Source organism: Lactuca sativa, chromosome 4 (genome assembly GCF_002870075.4).
Source record: "Lactuca sativa cultivar Salinas chromosome 4, Lsat_Salinas_v11, whole genome shotgun sequence".
NCBI lineage: Eukaryota > Viridiplantae > Streptophyta > Magnoliopsida > Asterales > Asteraceae > Lactuca > Lactuca sativa.
Window position 1 is genome coordinate 355,549,780 of NC_056626.2, and position 18,544 is coordinate 355,568,323.

General features: G+C 34.8%; 1 long non-coding RNA gene across 1 annotated transcript; it reads right to left on the reverse strand.

Annotated features, from left to right (window-relative positions):
* Window positions 1-16,097: 16,097 nt before the first annotated feature.
* LOC111896354 (uncharacterized) lies at window positions 16,098-17,430 on the reverse strand. The gene is made up of 2 exons (XR_002851871.2): window positions 17,057-17,430; window positions 16,098-16,326 (listed from the first exon to the last, which is right to left on the reverse strand). It is a non-coding gene; the product is annotated as an uncharacterized LOC111896354 (long non-coding RNA).
* Between the last annotated feature and the right edge of the window lie 1,114 nt (window positions 17,431-18,544).

Below are 18,544 nucleotides of genomic sequence, written 5' to 3' on the forward strand. Positions count from 1 at the left end.
ACGCTTTATCAACAGATGATTGGGTATCTGATGTATCTTACCGCCAGTAGACCTGATATCATGTTCTCTGTTTGTTACTATGCTCGATTTCAAGCCAACCCACGAGAATCTAATCTTCAAGCCATGAAGAACATCTTTCGCTATCTGAAGCGAACCACCTCTCTCGGTCAATGGTATCCAGCCAACTCCGGATTTTTCGTTCAAGCATTTTCAGGTGCTGATCTGGGTGGATGTGGATTGGAACGTAAAATCACCACAGGAGGATGTCAATTTCTAGATGGAAAATTACTCGGTTGGCAATCAAAGAAACAAACCTGTGTTTCGTTATCCACTGTAGAAGTCGAATATATTACTGCAGCATCCTGTACATCTCAAGTCGTATGGATACAAAGTCAGCTCCGGGATTACGGATTAAACATGAAGAAAATCCTACTGTATTGTGATTCTGAAAGCGCAATCAGGATTTGTCACAACCCAGTGCAACACTCGAAGACTAAGCATATCGCACTAACATACCATTTCATCAAGGATCATGTCGAAGATGGTAATGTAGAAATTCACTTCGTCAAAACGACTAATCAACTGGCAGACATATTGACAAAGGCCTTACCTGAAGCAAGCTTCAATAAGATTCTACAAGGCCTAGGAATGATGCAAGCCGAGTCAGTACCGAAATCGCCTTCACTTCCATAAAGGTAACAAGCGAAATAGAGCGAACCTATATGAACCGAAATGAACCGAACGTTCGGTCTATTTTGGGTTCGGTCTATTTCAGGTTCGGTCTATTTCGGGTGAAGTTCGACCATGAATCGAAATGAACCGAGCGTTCGGTCTATTTCGGGTCCGGTCCTTCTGAACTCATTTTTTTAAGGCATTTCAACTGTATTCCTTTGTACACTTTTTCATTTCTTCTTTTCTACTTGTACAATCCCAAAAACAATTTTCTCTTTCGTTTAATTGGTTAATTCTCACAAAAATCCAAAAATATTTTTTTTATCTCTATATCTAACGTTTTTATGTTTGTCTAAGTGTGATTCTCAACTGCACAGCTAAGGCAGGTAAAAGGTTTTTATTAGTTAGGTGTCCCTAGAAGCATACTGTTGTATGTTGACGAAAGCCTCGACTGATTTTGAGTGAAGCCTTAATAACATGATTTATACCCATCATGTTTTCCCAATACAGGCTATCAAATTCACTCTAATCTTGAGCTACCTTACTCTGCTCATATTGAGTTTTGAGTTTTCTGCTTGGTCCTTCTTTTCTTTAATGCAGAGGTACTTTCGCTTCTTATACCATCTCTATCATCTTTCTCCATTATAATTCATTTCATCGATTTAACCCCAGAGACTCTCAGTTTTAACCACTGAGGTTTATGGTTATACAAAATCTGCGTTTATGATCTTAGTTTCATGCCACTATGTACTAAGTGAAACCTAAAATTCAACACTACTGATGAATTGACGGTGAATTCAAAAATTCAAGCTCTTACTTGTTACCCAATGAAATTTTTTTCTTTTTGAGTGATCTTTATGAGATTACCTTTCACCAAGGCTTCTCTAACCCTAAAAGATCCAGTTTAATTTTTTTTTTTTGAGATTTATTTACTTCTCTTGTCACTATAAAGCATTTCCCACCTACTTGTTCAACAGATCACAATGATCTTACAAGTACTTCATTCACTTTTGGTCTTATGTTACCTTCTGAAAAACAAACGGAAGAAATCTCCAAGAAGCAGTGCGCTTAGCTAGAACAGAAGTGAAAGGAGGTGGAGCTCCTAGAGAAGAAAAAGTCTATGTTTCCTGTATGGACTAAAGACTCGCTTCAACAGTGTGCAATCGACGAGCCAACTGTTCTCTGGCTCAAGCCAATAATGTCTTTTGGCCTTGACAACTCCAAGGATGCACAGTTCGATATGCCAATCACTCGAAAGGCATTCATCTTCCACTGCTTCAACTCGACTGTCGCCATTCCATCTTCGGACCCCGAAGGTAGATAGGGATCTTCTGGAGTTCTACTTGGAGTTTGCTTAACCCCAATACCAGACTTGGAGCTCAAAGAAGATAACCACAGTCAAGGTGATGAAGCCCTATTCAGCAGAGAAATTTATCAATGTCAAATTCTGGGTGACTCGAGGAACCGAAGGCTCAGTCCACCATTTTACCCTTGCTGGTCTACTGAACCTCAATCCCCATGACTGGATACTCCTCAACAACATTCTTTTGTCGAATCCTCAAGAGTATCAGCCAATAATCGATCATGTCAAGCGAATGCTTGTTTGCTACATACATGAGGTTGCGAAGATGGACCAAGAGATTGCCTCTGTCATACACAAGCGACCAACGATCAAGACCATGGGCAAAGTTGGCAATGTCAATACCATGATCAAAGGGAAAATTGATTCAAAGTATCACACAGTCATGTTCATCAGAGGCGAAGGCCAAAAATGTATGTTCGCTCTTGTCTACAAACACCTCTTCTCGACGACTTGTCTCGAGCATATCTGGAAGATCATACAGAGGTGCGACCAGAACAGTGCCGCTGATAAGAAACTGTTCATTGACATGCTGAAGTGGTACATTCTGTTCTGACAGACTCTTCTTGCCATTATTCCTAAACTGTTTAAAGTTATAATGACAGTGAGGCCTGCTCAGAAGAAATAATCTCTCGCCTCATTTGACGCAAAGGGGGAGATTGTAGAGTCTATTGAATTGCGTCATGGGCTCGGTCCTTACCCAGTTTGAATGTCGGTATTGGGCCTGTCCAGCCATGCATTATTTTGTATTAGGGTTTTGTATATAAGCTGCATGCATGCAGACTTATTAAGAATGAATTTCATTGTTTTCGTTTTACATCGTTTCTAAACCCTAGCTCGCCTCTACAACGGAAGTTCTTCATCGAGCTCTGTTAAGGCGTGACTTCGTTTTGAATCATAAGCATAAGTTTGATTCTGTTCTGTGTTTATACTCGTATTAATCATAAACTGTTTTATTACTTTTATCGTTTTTGTGAAAGATCTAATCGATCTAAGAGTTTTTGAACTCATCATCTACGATCCTTAAAGGACCGAAACTCCCTTAATTTTTCCTTTCTCCCTGTCATGTGAAGATAATGGCTATCCCATATGAGATAGCCATTATCTTCAGATCCAATCACGTAATGTTCAAAGTGATGCGCCCATACTTTGTAGTCTTGAGTGTAGAAAATAGGAACCCTGAAGAGGATCCAATGTTGTTTGAGATGTTAATGGGATTGGCTTGAGATTCTGCGTGTGACATGATGAGCTTATTCTTCGGATCTGCTACAATCAGACTTGTAATCTAAAGATTAGGGTTTTTATCAAACACTAGACAAAGTTGTCAACTGAAAGTAGAGGACCTTTATATAGTTGATAATAGCGGAAACCCTAAAAAATTCTTCACACAGAAGGAATGTGTATGAGTAACACAGTCTCCTGCTCTAATACCAATTGTTGGATTATATTCCTTAATGATCGACAGATTCAAAAATGAAACAATAAAGACACAATAATGGTTTGAACGATGTCGAATGATTAATCTTTAACACCTCAGAAGAGCTCGATAAAGAACTTCGACTGTAGAGCTGCTTAGGGTTACAATGCAAAAGATAATCAATGACTAGCGTACTAAGGCATTCATGCATGCACTATATATAATACGTAACCCTAATCTATAATCACGATTGGACAGGCCCAATACCGGATATAAAAAAGAATAGCCCATAACACAACACATAATACCCAACAAGATCCCATGCTAGATCTATGATAGTGGTTTGGTGAACAGATCCTATGGGTACTCTTCTGGTGATACTCGAATCACAATGATGTCTTTATCTTCCACGAGCTTGTTGATGTAGTGGTACTTTCTGAGTATATATCTTGACACTTGTGCGATCTAGTTCTTTATTCAAAGAGACCATACCCATATTTTCGCTTAAAGTATCAGTAGGTACATAGATGCTTGGAACAACACCGAGAACACCGATGAACTTCGTCAACCTTAATATCCTCCTTTACAGCTATCATTCACTACAATATGATCTGACTTAGCCATAAAATTCTCTAGTATCTCATGGTTGGAACTCCTCCAAGTCACTGCCCCACCATTCATCAATAACACGAATCGCAACTGCGAACGCGAATCGTCTCTACGGGTTTGGAAACTTGTATGTGTGTCAACCTTTACAATTATTTATTCCTTACCACTATATACCAAGAATATATCTTTTGTCCACTGAAGATACTTAAAAATGTTCATGACTGCATCCAATGATTTATGCCTAGATTAGCCTAATAACGACTCATAATACTCACAGTACAGGAGACATTAGTCCTAGTACATATCATTTTTGGATTAGGTGTCTAAGCCACAATTATAATTTATATGTGTTTGAATTGACAGTGGCATGGTCCTTTTGGGTTACCTTCACACGTGCAACTAGACAGGACGATTAATTGATAAAGAGGAAGAATTTATTATTTGGAATAATAAATCAGAATAAATGATTAATTAATATGTTATGGAAATAATATATTAAATACAAATCATATTGTTAACTAATATTTAATCAAAAATTAATTTGGAATTAATTTTGGGATTAAAATAATTAATTAAAAGTACAGGGGCTATTTTGCAGTTAATTAATAGTTGTGGTTTGGGCTCTTGGATCACTCTAAGTGGGGTTGTCCGAAATTTCAAAGGAAGAACCTTATAATTTTGTCCAGGGCCTTAAGGTGGTGGATCCATGGGCTGCTTGGGGCCTAAGCTGGAAATTAGGGTTTCCATCTAGAAACCCTAGCTTTGGGGCTAAGCACCCTAACTATTTAAGGAGCATCACCCCTGCATATTTCGACTACTCTATCCTAAGAGAGGAAACTGAAATTTCAACCTCCTTCCTCCTTCTCACAGTCATCTTCAAGCATTGTGTGCTTGTAAGCCATTAGAGGTGTGACGCTTGTGACACTAAGTTCTCAAAGTTCAAGATGTACAAGGTTTTAGATTTTTATTACAATATAACAATCAAGGTATGTATTGTGATCCCATTTGTGTGAATTTCGATTATTATACATAGAACCTAGGGTTTCTTCCTTTTATTCATTGTTTGCATGTTTAACTAGAGAAAACTATCCAATCATTTTAAGGTTGCATGCACACATATGATATGTTATTATGCTAAAAAATTACTAGTGGTATCAGAGCCTAGGATTAGATTTCTATTGAATATATGAAATTGTGATCTTGTTCAAAGGATAAGGGAACCGAATCGACATTCTGTTCAATGAACTCGTCGAGTTGTTCTTAGAACTCGTCGAGTTGGTGCGTCTGATCATTATCTCGGATTTTCTTGACTAACCTAATTTACTTGGTTAATATTTGGTAATTATCTTTTATTAATTATGTCGTAGTCTGATTTTTTTAATATAAGATAACTCATTAAAAACCTAAATGTTAGGAGATAATTATGAATTGGATGATGATGATTTATTTGATTGTAATTATCCTTATAGATATGGTTAATGATTTAATTAATTGATTAATTAAAAGATAAGTATTATATGCATAATTGGTTACTAGATAATTATTAATTGGATTAAATAATTAATATATTTTTGGGTTGTTTGAAATTTAAAATAAAGGTTTAATTTTCGAAATTTAAAATGGAAAACCCTGAAATATATCCTTATGGATTTTGTTAATGGTAATTAACAAATCCATATACGGTTTAAATTTAATTAAATTATATGTTTAATTTATTAAAAGATTTAAACCTTAGTATTTTAAAAAGTTTAAAATACAGCCTATACTATATGTCAGATTAAAAGTTTAATATTTACTATATGTTTAAGTCGAGTCAGTCAAATCACTAGTACGCCTCATTCACGAATCCATACTATAAGGAGAGTTTAAGGAAGCGACCTGTAAAATGACCACTATTAGGTATCCATTCTTACCCACCTCTTTCTTGTATGATGGGGGGTCTTTAGTCGAACGGGTTCGACTGGAGACTTAATCCTCATTAAAAGTATAATGATAAAGTAACTAAAACATTTTCTAAAAAATCTCATTCTTAGTTACTTTAGGAAAAATGTGAATATGATGCTAACCCATAAAATTGCACATTGCACCTTATTAGTTATTTGTGGAGCGTGTGTGGCTAGCCGTCACACTAATATGGGACTAATATTGTTGGCAATGGTTGTCTCGTAAATTATCAGTGAGTTAATAGAGCGTGTGTGGATAACCGGCACACTAATTTCAAATGATAAATGACATCGAGAGTACCAAACTAATTTGAATGGTTATTCACTTCTTGTTTGTGATCCTTGGCATCCCAGTTAGAAAGTGAGAGCATGATCGAGAATAAACATGCCGTTGAATAGTTCAATGAATCTCAAATATCTAGGAGTTTCATTAGATTGAAACCGGTAAATGCTTATCTACCTAAAATAGATTCGAATTTGATTACAACATCCCTCTTCCGAATTTGAATCGAAAATATGGATCCTAGCTTTAATTAAATTTTGGATTAATAATTAAGGATTAAATAAATCAACTCAATTGAATTATTTTCTCCATTTATAGATGTGGATTCAAGACAACAATGATCCTCCTTGTTCTTCTGGAAATGGTTTTCCTTGTAAAAATGATCTTCCACAAGTTGATCAAGGTTAAAGAATGTTCCCTTCTTCAAATAGTGGAACTGGAAATCATACTTCCCCAACTCTTCCTCCACCTCCTTTAGTGATTCTCCCCAACCCACGATTTATTCATCTAGAACAGTTCAGAGTCACTCAATCCCTATTGGCATGTAAACATCAAGATTGAAAGGCTGTGTGTGTGCATGTTCTGAGAATGAAATTGTACATTGACAGACAAGGGATGTTAGGTTGCGTTTTCTCATGGGAGCTGGACATTAACTTGGCTCTAGTTTCACTTCATAACTCATATATTCAGTTCATTAAAGACTTCAATGAGAAGGATCACGATGTGAACTCAATGGATCTGACATATATGATGATTGATGTTGAAGTAGAAATGCCTAAGAGCACAAATCAAGCAAATGTGTTTGAAGGATCTGTCTCCCATGTTTCCGTGGACATTGACAATGGCAACACTGGTAGTCCAGTAAAGTTTTCTCTTCCCAGTGGAAAGGGATCGGCCAAGGTCTAATTGTTTCACCATATGGTAAAGAGAAAGGCTAATTCTGAGTTGGTTCCATGTGCCATTCCTGAAGAGTCCATATGTCTTTATTGTGAATTGAAGGGGCATTGGATACGATGCTGCCCAGACTACCTAAAAGATCGCAGAGATAGTAAAGTCAAGTTGTATGACTATACTTTAGGTATATCCACTATGTAACTCTATTTTATTAAGTTCCTATTCGTAGATGCTCATCACATGATGTGATAGTGACATTTTGATGTTTTTGTAGGATCTAAGAGAAAGAAGGAAGCTTAAGAAGAGGAAGCTGAATCTGATCATGAGAAATGGATTTTGGTCGCACTGTTCAATGATCAGATTTTGGAAGCTACTGCATAGGAGTTGTGATAGATTAATAGATTGCTTAGGAAATATCAAGAAACATAGGTTTCATATATTTGCATTGTAAGGACAAATTTTTCCGCATATTATCACTAAAAGTCAGTTTTGATATATTTACATTTTCTTGTAATGACAATTATGAAAATTGGTGGTTATATTTCTATAATTAGCAATGTCAAAGTGGATTTGGTTCTTAACTATATCATTTGTGGTAATGTCATGATTCACCAAGTGAAAAGGAATTCTCATCACCCAAGTTTCAATTGGATAGAAATTTGGAATCATACAATTCGTATTGTGACGTATGAGAATCTTGATCATTTGAAGATCGTGACTAATTTGTTGATCACATGTTTATGTGATTCAAGTGAAGGACTTAAGAATCTATTATGCATTGATATGGACTATATTGATCCACCACAAAGAACGATAACTCTATTCGTCACGATTTACTAGATGGTTCAGTAAATATGGTTATACTTATAAGATTAAGTGTAATTCTGATTCTTTGAAAGGTTTCAATGAATGGCATAACGAATATGAAGAATCTATTAGGTAGAAAGATAAAGGTTTCTCCAATCTAAAAGGAAATAAGAGTACTTTAGTATCATGTTTTGTGATCATCTTAATGATTATGGAACAATGTCACAATTGATCATCGAAGAACATCTTAGTGAAATTGTCTTTACTAAGAAGAGGAATCATATATTGTTGAAATGGTTTAATCGAGAGATGAGTCATACTTCGTTGCCACTTAAGTTTTAAAGTGATACTCTAGTAACTACAAGTCGTATCTAGAAGCTTATTTCTAACTAAGTAGATTTATAAAACCTCATGAAATGCGGAGTAGAAATGTTTTCTTACTCTAGCACATTTGGAATTTGTAGTGATGGTGTTTTGGTTGAAACAAAGGCAAAACTAGGACCAATTACATGAAGTGTTTTCTTGTCGAGAATCCACACTAACTTTCGAATATTTATTTTTGCTTGTCAAGGATTGTTCCTTTACAGAGAAACTTATATGTCAAGAAGTCAATGGGAGTCTTATTGGTCTTGAAGAGTTTCAAGAGTCAATGAAGAATAAACATTTTTAGTTCTCACTAGCACACGACCTGAGGTTGATAAACCATCGTGTATAGTTGACACATTCTTGTTTCTATGCACCTTCCAATTGAGTTGGCAATGCATGTGAGTTCTATGGTTCTCATTTGACTACAAAAGGCAGAGCACGTTGGTTAGTTATAATACATTGGTCAATAGAAGTTAGCTGCTTAAAAAACATGGAAGACATGGTAGGCCCTTGTGCTACCAAACAGAAAACAATTGAGAATAAGCAAAGTTCAGTCCATGAAAGGAAAAACCAAAGTTTGATTTTGGTCTATCCTCAACCTTATCTGATGATTATAGGTTGGAATTGATAAATTCACATTGATAGGAACACATACACCTTATAATCTAGGTGACAAAAATTTTCACTCTAATTCATGAAAATGATTATGAGGAAATACTTTCGCTAGTAGATTTTAAATCTAATTGATATCATGGTTAGCAGTGGTGATAATTGCGTTCTCAAATTTGTATATGATTACGACGTCCCTTTTCATATTTAAATTGTGTGAAATGGCAAGTAATAGTTTGAACATTCAGAAATTATCGCTATAAGTTCTGAAACAGTTTAAACACACACATAAGCTATCTAATGAAGGTGTATGAGCTTGAGAAGTCTAGATGAAGACTTATCAAAGCACCACGTATCAGGAATCTAAACTTTAGAAAGAAAGTCAATAATATTGATCTCTAGAACTCCAGTTGATTTCCGGGTACTTGTCAAAGCTAGTGGGAGCATAATTGTTAAACAGATAGGAGAAAATTGTTATGCTAGTGGGCGCATAATTGTTATACTAAGTGTTGTACGTTAGAAATAATATTTTTATGAAACAAAGGTTAAAAATTTGCAAGTTGCAAAGTTTGAAAATTGTTTCGCTATAGAATGTAATAGGGGAGAGAGCACTTATACTTCATTTCAAATCTAAAAGTTTAGATTGATGGATTTAATAAAACTTAGTATTGGACATTTATGAATATCCTGCTGAAATGATTCGACATAGGAAATTCGATATATGAAAATATTATAGCAAGAGACTTAACTGATATCAATTCTTTGTATAGGACATTCTGAATCAAGCCCCATATGCTTTGGATATAGGATTGAGTTTGAAACCTTAACGCAATGAAGGTGTTCAAGGAGTTACCTTGAACTTGAGATTTGTTTACCATGAGATTGTTTGAAGTAACAAAGTTTCGATTGAGCATTTTGTGACATCGTTGGCTAAGTCTCGATGACTTTGACACCATGTCATCACAAAAGGATATTGCATGCAAGCTTAGACTCTAACACATTTAGTAGTGAGAAGAATTTGAAATTCTTAAACTTGTAATAAGGATTTGTAATTGTGAAATGAGCCTTATTGGAATAATGTCCAATCAATCTATTCACAAAGGAAGGACCATAGAGAAACATAGTATGCATGTTTATAACATGGCATGCTTGATGTTTAATTCAAGTGTTTATTTGATTAATCGAAACATTATACCATTAATAAAGTCTAATTAATATGGTGATTAAATAATAGGTATTTTATTTATATTCAATAGTTTTGAGACCATAGTAAATTAGGTTATTATTGTGTTTCACTTCGCACGTTTTACTTCCCGAATAATTGGATTATTCAAACATCCACAGTCGATCATACTTTTCGAAGTAAGTAGTGAATTAAGATTGTCATGAATTGATATGTAGATTGTCTAAGGAGTTAGACATAGCAATGGTTTGATGCAGTGTTCATGAATACTTATGAAATAGGTATTTAAGTATTGGATTAACCCACATTCAGAGAATTACTTCATGGATATTATCACGAGTATTTTTGAGACGATAATATCTTATATTCTTGAAACGGAGACATATGAGTTGTTGCTTACGAGTCAGTTGTGCATTGATAACAAGTAAACCCATTAGTAACTTGATGTTATAAAACGTATTTTTGTGCGTGATTTGATGAGTAAATAGTGCAAGCATATGAGTCGAAGTCTATCTGTTCCTTTTGCCCTAAACGGGAAAAAATGATATATGTGGGCCCCTCGATGATTTGATGATGACATCTAAAGCGCTTGGCCAATCCTGGACTTAATTGATGTGTTCAATTAGTAGTCTGATATCAGTCATCATAAATCAGAAATCGGGAAACAAATCTTGGATAGAGAGAATGACTATAATCTATGTCTCATGTTCATACTATATCTTGTAGAATGGAGGATTATTGAATCACTTATCTAAGGACACATATATGACTAGGTTAAAGTTCGACAGCGGCTTTGAGAGCTATGATTGCTTGTTAATTTTTGAAGTCATACTTGCAACTATAGTTATTAGACTTATCTAAGTGGGAGACTGTTGAATTAGGTGTCGAAGCCCATAACTATAATTGGTATGTATTTGAAATGATAGTGGCATGGTCCTTTTGGGTTGCCTTCACACGTTCAACTAGATAGGATGATTAATTGAGAATGAGGAAGAACTTATTATTTGGAATAATAAATTAGAATAAATGATTTATTAATATGTTTTGGAAATAATATATTAATTAAAAATCATATTGTTAATTAATATTTAATTATAAATTAATTTGGAAATAATTTTGGGATTAAAAGAATTAATTAAAATTATAGGGGCTATTTGCAATTAATTAGTAGTTGTTTTTTGGGCTCTTGGGTCACTCTAAGTGGGGTTGGCCGAAATTTCTTAGGAAGCCCTTAGAATTTCGCCCAAGGCCTTAAGGTGGTGGATCCATGGGCTACTTGGGGCTAAGCTGGAAATTAGGGTTTCCATCTAGAAACCCTAGATTTGGGGCTAAGCAACCTAACTATTTAAGGAGCATCACCCCTACATATTTCGACTACTCTATCCTAAGAGAATAAAATTGAAATTTCAACCTCCTTCCTCACTCTCACAGTCATCTTCATTGTGTGTTTGTGAGCCATTAGAGGTGTGACACTTGTGACACTAAGTTCTCAAAGTTCAAGATCTAGTAGGTTTTAGTTTTTATTACAATATAACAATCAAGGTATGTATTATGATCCCAATTGTGTGAATTTCAATTATTATACATAGAACCTAGGGTTTCTTCTTTGTGTTTATGGTTTGCATGTTTAACTAGAGAAAACTTATATCCAATTAATTTAGGGTGGCATGCACACATAGGATATGCTGTTATGCTCAAAACCCATCAACCATGGCATACATGATCAAACGTATACAAGAAACATATGGGACTTGAGTCATTCTTTTCCATTTCTATACTAGTATTAGGACATTAAGTCTTAAACGATATTGTGTCATGTTGTATAGGCAAAAAGCCTTTCTTAGAGTCTTGTATCATGAAATTGCTTCAAGATCTTAAATAAGTATCTACTTTCTCTTAATCTAATCAATTTCTTAGATATATCTCTATAAATCTTTATACGAAGTATGTATGCATCATCTCCCAAGTCCTTCATAGATAAACAATTCTCAAGCCAAGCTTTTACAGTTTGCAATGTTGGGATATCATTTCCTATGAGTACTATGTCATTGATATATAATCCAAGGAAGACTACAACACTCTCACTAATGCTAACATATATGCATTGCTCACCTATACTTTTTATGAAACAAAACTCTTTGCTTTCTCATCGAAGTAGATGTTCCAGCTGCAAGATGCTTGTTTGAATCTATAAATCGACCTCTCAAGCTTGTACACTCTATTCAGATACTTAGACTATACAAAACCTTCAGTGGTTTTTACAAGTGGTTTTTACATCCATTTTCCATATTTCATAATCATAAATTGTTTCAATGGCAAGTAGCTAGTATCCTAATAGACAAAATCATCACCATTGGAGAGAAGGTTTCCTCATAATGTTAGGTGTGGGATAACCCAAGTTCCAAACTTAGTTATGTTACATAGATTGAATTTTTCTCTCCATCGCCTCTCACCACTTAGTAGCCTATGGGCCCGTCATGGCTTCCTAATAGTTGTTTGGCTCATCATCACCAAACAGTATGTCATTTCTTTTAGTGACAAGGAAACCGTAAAAATCAATCACATGACGCTCTGTATCAGATCTACGAAAAAGAGGTTCAAGTATGTAAGATTCTTTAATAGGTATATCAACCTATAGCTAAGTTCTAGGGCCAACTTCAGGTTCTTCATTGGTTAACTCTTGAATCTCATGAAGATCAATTTGACTACCACTAGTTAATTAAAATATCATATCCCTCTGTTAGTAAACTGCGCATCAAACAATAAACACTTTGTTCTTAGAGGGTTTGTAAAATAAATATCCAAAATTTTTGTCAGGATATCCAAGGAAGTAACACTTCTCAGATATGGGTTCTAATCTGTCGAGCACTTTGCGACAAACGAAACCCTCATAACCATAAAATTTTATACGTTATAGAGAAGAAAGAGTTGACTTCCAAATTTCAAAAGTTGTATCAGAAAATTTCTTAGTTGGTAGAAGGTTTAGAACATATGCAACAGTCTCCAAGGCATAACCCCAGAAATTGATCAGAAGTGTAGTATAAGTCAGCATAGCTCAAACCATATCTAATAATGTTTTATTTCTCCCTTTAGTCACAACATTATGTTGTAGTGTTCCAGATGGAGCTAGTTGTGAAAATATTCCACAGTTTAGTGGACGATCGTATAATTCATGAGTAAGATGTTCTCCACCTCTATCAGGTCGGAGAATCTTCATATTGTTGTCTAATTGATTCTCTACTTATCTATGGTATGTCTTCAATACCTCACAGGTTTCAAACATATGATTAATCAGATAAACATATCTATATCTACGTTAATCATCAGTAAATGTGATGAAGAAACTCTCACCATATTACTAAGGCATATGATGCTCTCTATTAGATCTATAAGTAAGAGTTGGAGGTATATTAATTTCCTCAATAGGTATATCAACCTCTAGTTGAATTTTAGGGCCAAATTTTGGTTCGTCATTGGTTGACTCTTAAATCTCATCAAGATCAATTTGACTCCACTAGTTCCTTGAGATATTAACTCCCTCTCTTGGAATATTGCCTTGTAGCAACAAAAAACTTGTTCTCAGAGGATTTGTAAAACAAATATCGAAAGGAATTGTATGGATATCCAATGAAGTAACACCTCTCAGATATAGGTTTTAATTTTTTAGCACTTCACGACGTATGAAATCCTTAAAACCACATACTTTGATATATGCTAGAGAAGGACGAGTCCCTTTCCACATTTCAAAAGGTGTCTTTAAAACCTTTTTATTTGGCACAAGGTTTAGGACATATGCATCAGTCTCCAAGGAATAACACCATCGGAAGTGTAGCATGACTTATCATAGATTGAACCATATATAATAATTTTTTATTACTACTCTCAGACATACCATTATGTCGCACTTCTTCTATGTAGAGCTACCCTGTGAAACTATTCCACGATTTCTAAGATGGTCATAGAATTCATGACTAAGATATTCCCTATCTCTGTCAGATCAAATAATCTTTATCTTCTTATCTAACTGAGTCTCTACTTCTCTTTGGAATGTCATGAACACCTCAAAGGTTTCATACTTTTGTTTAATCAAATAAACATATCCATGTCTATTATATTCAACAGTAAATGTGATGAAGTATATCTCACCATGTCGTGTGGAAGATCTGAACGGTCCACATACATCTATATGAATGAGGTCCAACAAATATTTGGCTCTTTCATAGTTGTTGGGGGTCAGAAATGGCATCGACCAAGTCCTCGCACGATGGTCATTGTTCCGCAATCGAATACCTAGTCCTGGAGGGCTGAATGCGCTATATTGGTTAGGTTGCACCCTTTCTAACAAGAATTGGTTTTAGATTAATCGGTAGCGTTGATGCCTAACAAGTGGTATCAGAGCCAGCGGTGAGGGTTCCATTCTCTTAAGAAACAATTTCTGAGGAGGGGATTGTTGGGGGTCAGAAATGGCATTGACCAAGTCCTCGCACGATGTCGTTGTGCCGCAATCGAATGTCTGGTCCTGGAGGGCTAAATGCGATATATAGCTTAGGTTGCGCCCTCTCTAACACTAACTAGTTTTAGATCAACCGGTAGTGTTGATGTCCAACAATAAGGAACGAACCAACCTTCATGGAAAAGAGAAATAAGTTTTTGGAAGGATTTCCAATGACTCTAAGTCCCATTATAGCATTTCCAATGCCTTATTGTTGGTCGGTTCAAGGAATTTCTTTGTTTGCACCATAATCCTACAATAATTATTTTTCTTACCATTTTTTTTCTTTATCACTCATACTTGTATATAGTCAAAGTTCTTCATTTAATTCGACCTTTTTGTATATCCAATGAGGAAACTATATTTCACTTGTATGATTAACTCCAACCTCAAAATTTTTCCTCCCTCCAACCATTTCGAAAATCAACATCCGATAACTATAAACATCTGATTTGTAAGATACTTGCCCAAAACTCCTTTAGAATAGTTCGGGAGCTATATGCCCTGGATGTTCCTTGCATAGGGGACATGTACATCATGCTTATTTTCTCGGGGGATAGCTTGGCAAGGCCTAATTCGGATATCTTAGGTGAAAAATGTTTATCTAAAAGAATATTTTGGAGCAATCCTAATAATAATCTCATGCAATTTTTCCCACCCAAGTTGGATACTACTCGAAAACCCTTGGTTATATATGAACTTAACAAGTGACCCGTTAAGAACGAACTCATAAATAAATGCTTTTGATGGCCCTCAAAACAAAATCCAACAACACTTGCGATATCTACATGGGAAGTCCACCCCAGCACTTGCAACTTCATTTATGAAATCTTCACCACTTCCTTTCAATTCACTTAGGATCTTCACGGCCACCAGGCTTCCATTGCTTAATGCTCCATAATTTATATACGAAACCAAAGCCACTTTGTCCTAATTTGACTTCGAATGATTTTTTTTCGTTCACTTTAATTGGAAATAAGTGTACCTTTTCTCAATGAATTCATGATTTTCTAGAAACTTTTCCACATTAACATCCTTCTGTCTTTATTCGGCATTTCAGTTTCCATATGGCACGTAATATTATCACAACCAACATTATCAGAAATTCTACACCAAGAGCTGCATCAAACAATGAACGAGAATGTCTTTAAATACTGTTTATTAAAATTGAAAATGTAAATTGAGGAACAAAAAAGTTATGTATGATAAAAAAAAATGCATGACTTGCAAAATCTCCTATGAATATTTGAAAGTAACTTAAAATAACATAATTAATACATGCGGCATAATCGGGCCGGTCCATAGGTTTTTTATGCCCTGGGCAAAAAGACAAATAATGCCCACTTTTTCTACCATACAATGCATGTTTTAGCCAACTGTATACAACATAATTTTTTGAAAACAAACTTTAAACTCATTTTTTCATTAAAATAATTCATAATACATACAAAAACTTGCAAACTTCATCTAAAACATTATCCCCATAATTTATTTGAAGCAAAAGTATTATTTACCTATTTTTTGGAATGACATCAAATTTTATTAGAAAAGCTAGCATGATTACAAGAATGAAATATAAACAAAAACAATAGCAATAAACTTTAAGAGGGAGACACAAAATGGCATCAAACTTTAAGCAAAAGAATCCACCATGAACTTCTTAATACCTATTTCACTTTAGCTTTCATAACCTGCCCATATAAAAAGACAAAAAATAGGTCATTTGTAAGAGAAACAATACAAAAATGAAGGCCTAAACTATCTGCATAAATAAAAAGAATCAAGGTTGGATGTTTTTTTCGAGAGTAGTTCCTGTCATATATTCATATTCAATAAAAGCAACAATAATCAAAGAAATAAAAGTCAAAGTGAATCCAAGTTTAATTCACTCCAGGGAACTTATAACAAATTTTAAGTGTTCCAAATTTGTATAAACTGATACTATTTAGTTTATAATATTATAAAAGTGTAGCATACCTTAATTAAAAAGGTGTTCACATTGTTTTTTCTATTGAAGATTAAGCTAATTTTCCACATTATCATTTTGATTCGGTTTAGTTGTAATGCACAAATGCAACTAAAATAATTTAACAACTTGCTTTTCTCAACAACAATTACAATTTGGGGAAAAAAAATGGTAATTGTTATAAAGGAAAATGACTTTTAAAAGGGTAAGATATTTTTCATATCTTTAGGGATTTAATAGTTTTGTCTGGACTCTTATCACAATTAGACATAAAAAGAACACTTTATTCCTATCTTCAGGTTTTTAAAACATAAAAATTGAACAATCAGTAAGATAGTTATTACAGAGAAAGGCATAGAGAACTTGTGGTCCCTAGGGCGAAACTCAAAAAAACACTGAAATAAAATATTCTGAAGTATAGATACAGGGAAACTCGGAACTCATAAATCACTAACCATAAAATATTCCAGAAATCAGCACTAATTCTAGCCCTTCTCAAAATTGGAATCAGTTATGTACGCATATATGATTATGCTGCGTCTCTAGGCTCGCTCGTCTCCTGTCTTCTCCATGGCTTCTCGAAATAGGGTTTAGGGTTTAGGCTGGCTTTACCACGAAGAAAGATAAGGCGTGAGATTTTTAGACGCTTCGATTGCCGCCTTCATCTTCAATTTTCAGAATCGCGCCCTTGCTAGTTATTAGGCGTGCTTATAACGTAATTGAAGATCGGATCATATTTTCTTGACTATAAATCAAATATACCCATAATAGATGGACGAGGCCTGATGCCCCCTGTTACTATGCTGCCCTGGGCCAGGGCCCAGGTCGCCCTGCCCTTGGGCCGGCCTTGGGCATAATTTAGATCATTGAGTTATATATATGCATGAATGCCTCCTATCGTGTTATGCATTCGTGAAGCATCTTTAAAAAATATATGTCTGTCTTAAGCTATCACTCATTTTAAATCTAAAGTAAATGAATGAATTACGTTAAGTTAATATATATCTTGCACTACCTTTCTTCCTCTATTTTTATCTTTTTATACTATCACATTCTATTTGCTTCCTCTATCTTACAAACTTAAAAGACTACTTGAAGTTTCTTTGGCTCTTCGTCTACGCACATCCTCACCGAGGGTTACATCGTGAATGCCTTCGAATTTTAGGTTAGCACTTCCTACCAACTATCTCGCAAATAGGATAATAGTATCAACGCTTGGACTTGATTCTTGAATCTAAATAACCCGAAATCAACGTAGAGATGATTGAACTGAACTCATTAAAACGATCAGTAACCAAGCTACCCCCATTCATCTTCACATATACCAACTATCAGATTAAGAACACATTATTCATTTTGATGGTTTTTCATACATATTGGATAACGTCGTTGTATGTAGTCTTCTCATCGACAATATTGTAAGATACGTTCTTAAATGATAATGTTAACATGCTAGAAGGCTACCGATCTAGTAGATTCAAGTCCTCCGGCTTTATCGCTTCAGGTTTCTTTTTGACCAAGGATGTAATTTCTTCTATAAATGTAGTCTTTGATCTGCATTCTTTAGAACTCGAAATTGTGACCTTCAAACTTTCCGATCTTAAGCTTCTCATCATTACCCATAGTTCTGATATCGGTTAGACATTGAATACTTTGACCAATGAAAAACGATTTCATAAAAAAAAAAAAAGTAATAATGCAGAACGATAAACAGAACACAATATTTACTTCACACGATAAGGATGATCAACTACGTCCACAACAAACATAAGAGAAGGTTTTATTATTTATACCAAATGGCTTCAGTATGATATTTTACCTTACATGAATTCAATGAGCATAAATACTAGTGAGTTGACCTAAAGTTGTCTATAAGGCCAAGTATGAAACACTCACAACACTAGCTCTTGATGAAATTTAGGTGTTGTTTGTTTTTTGGAAAA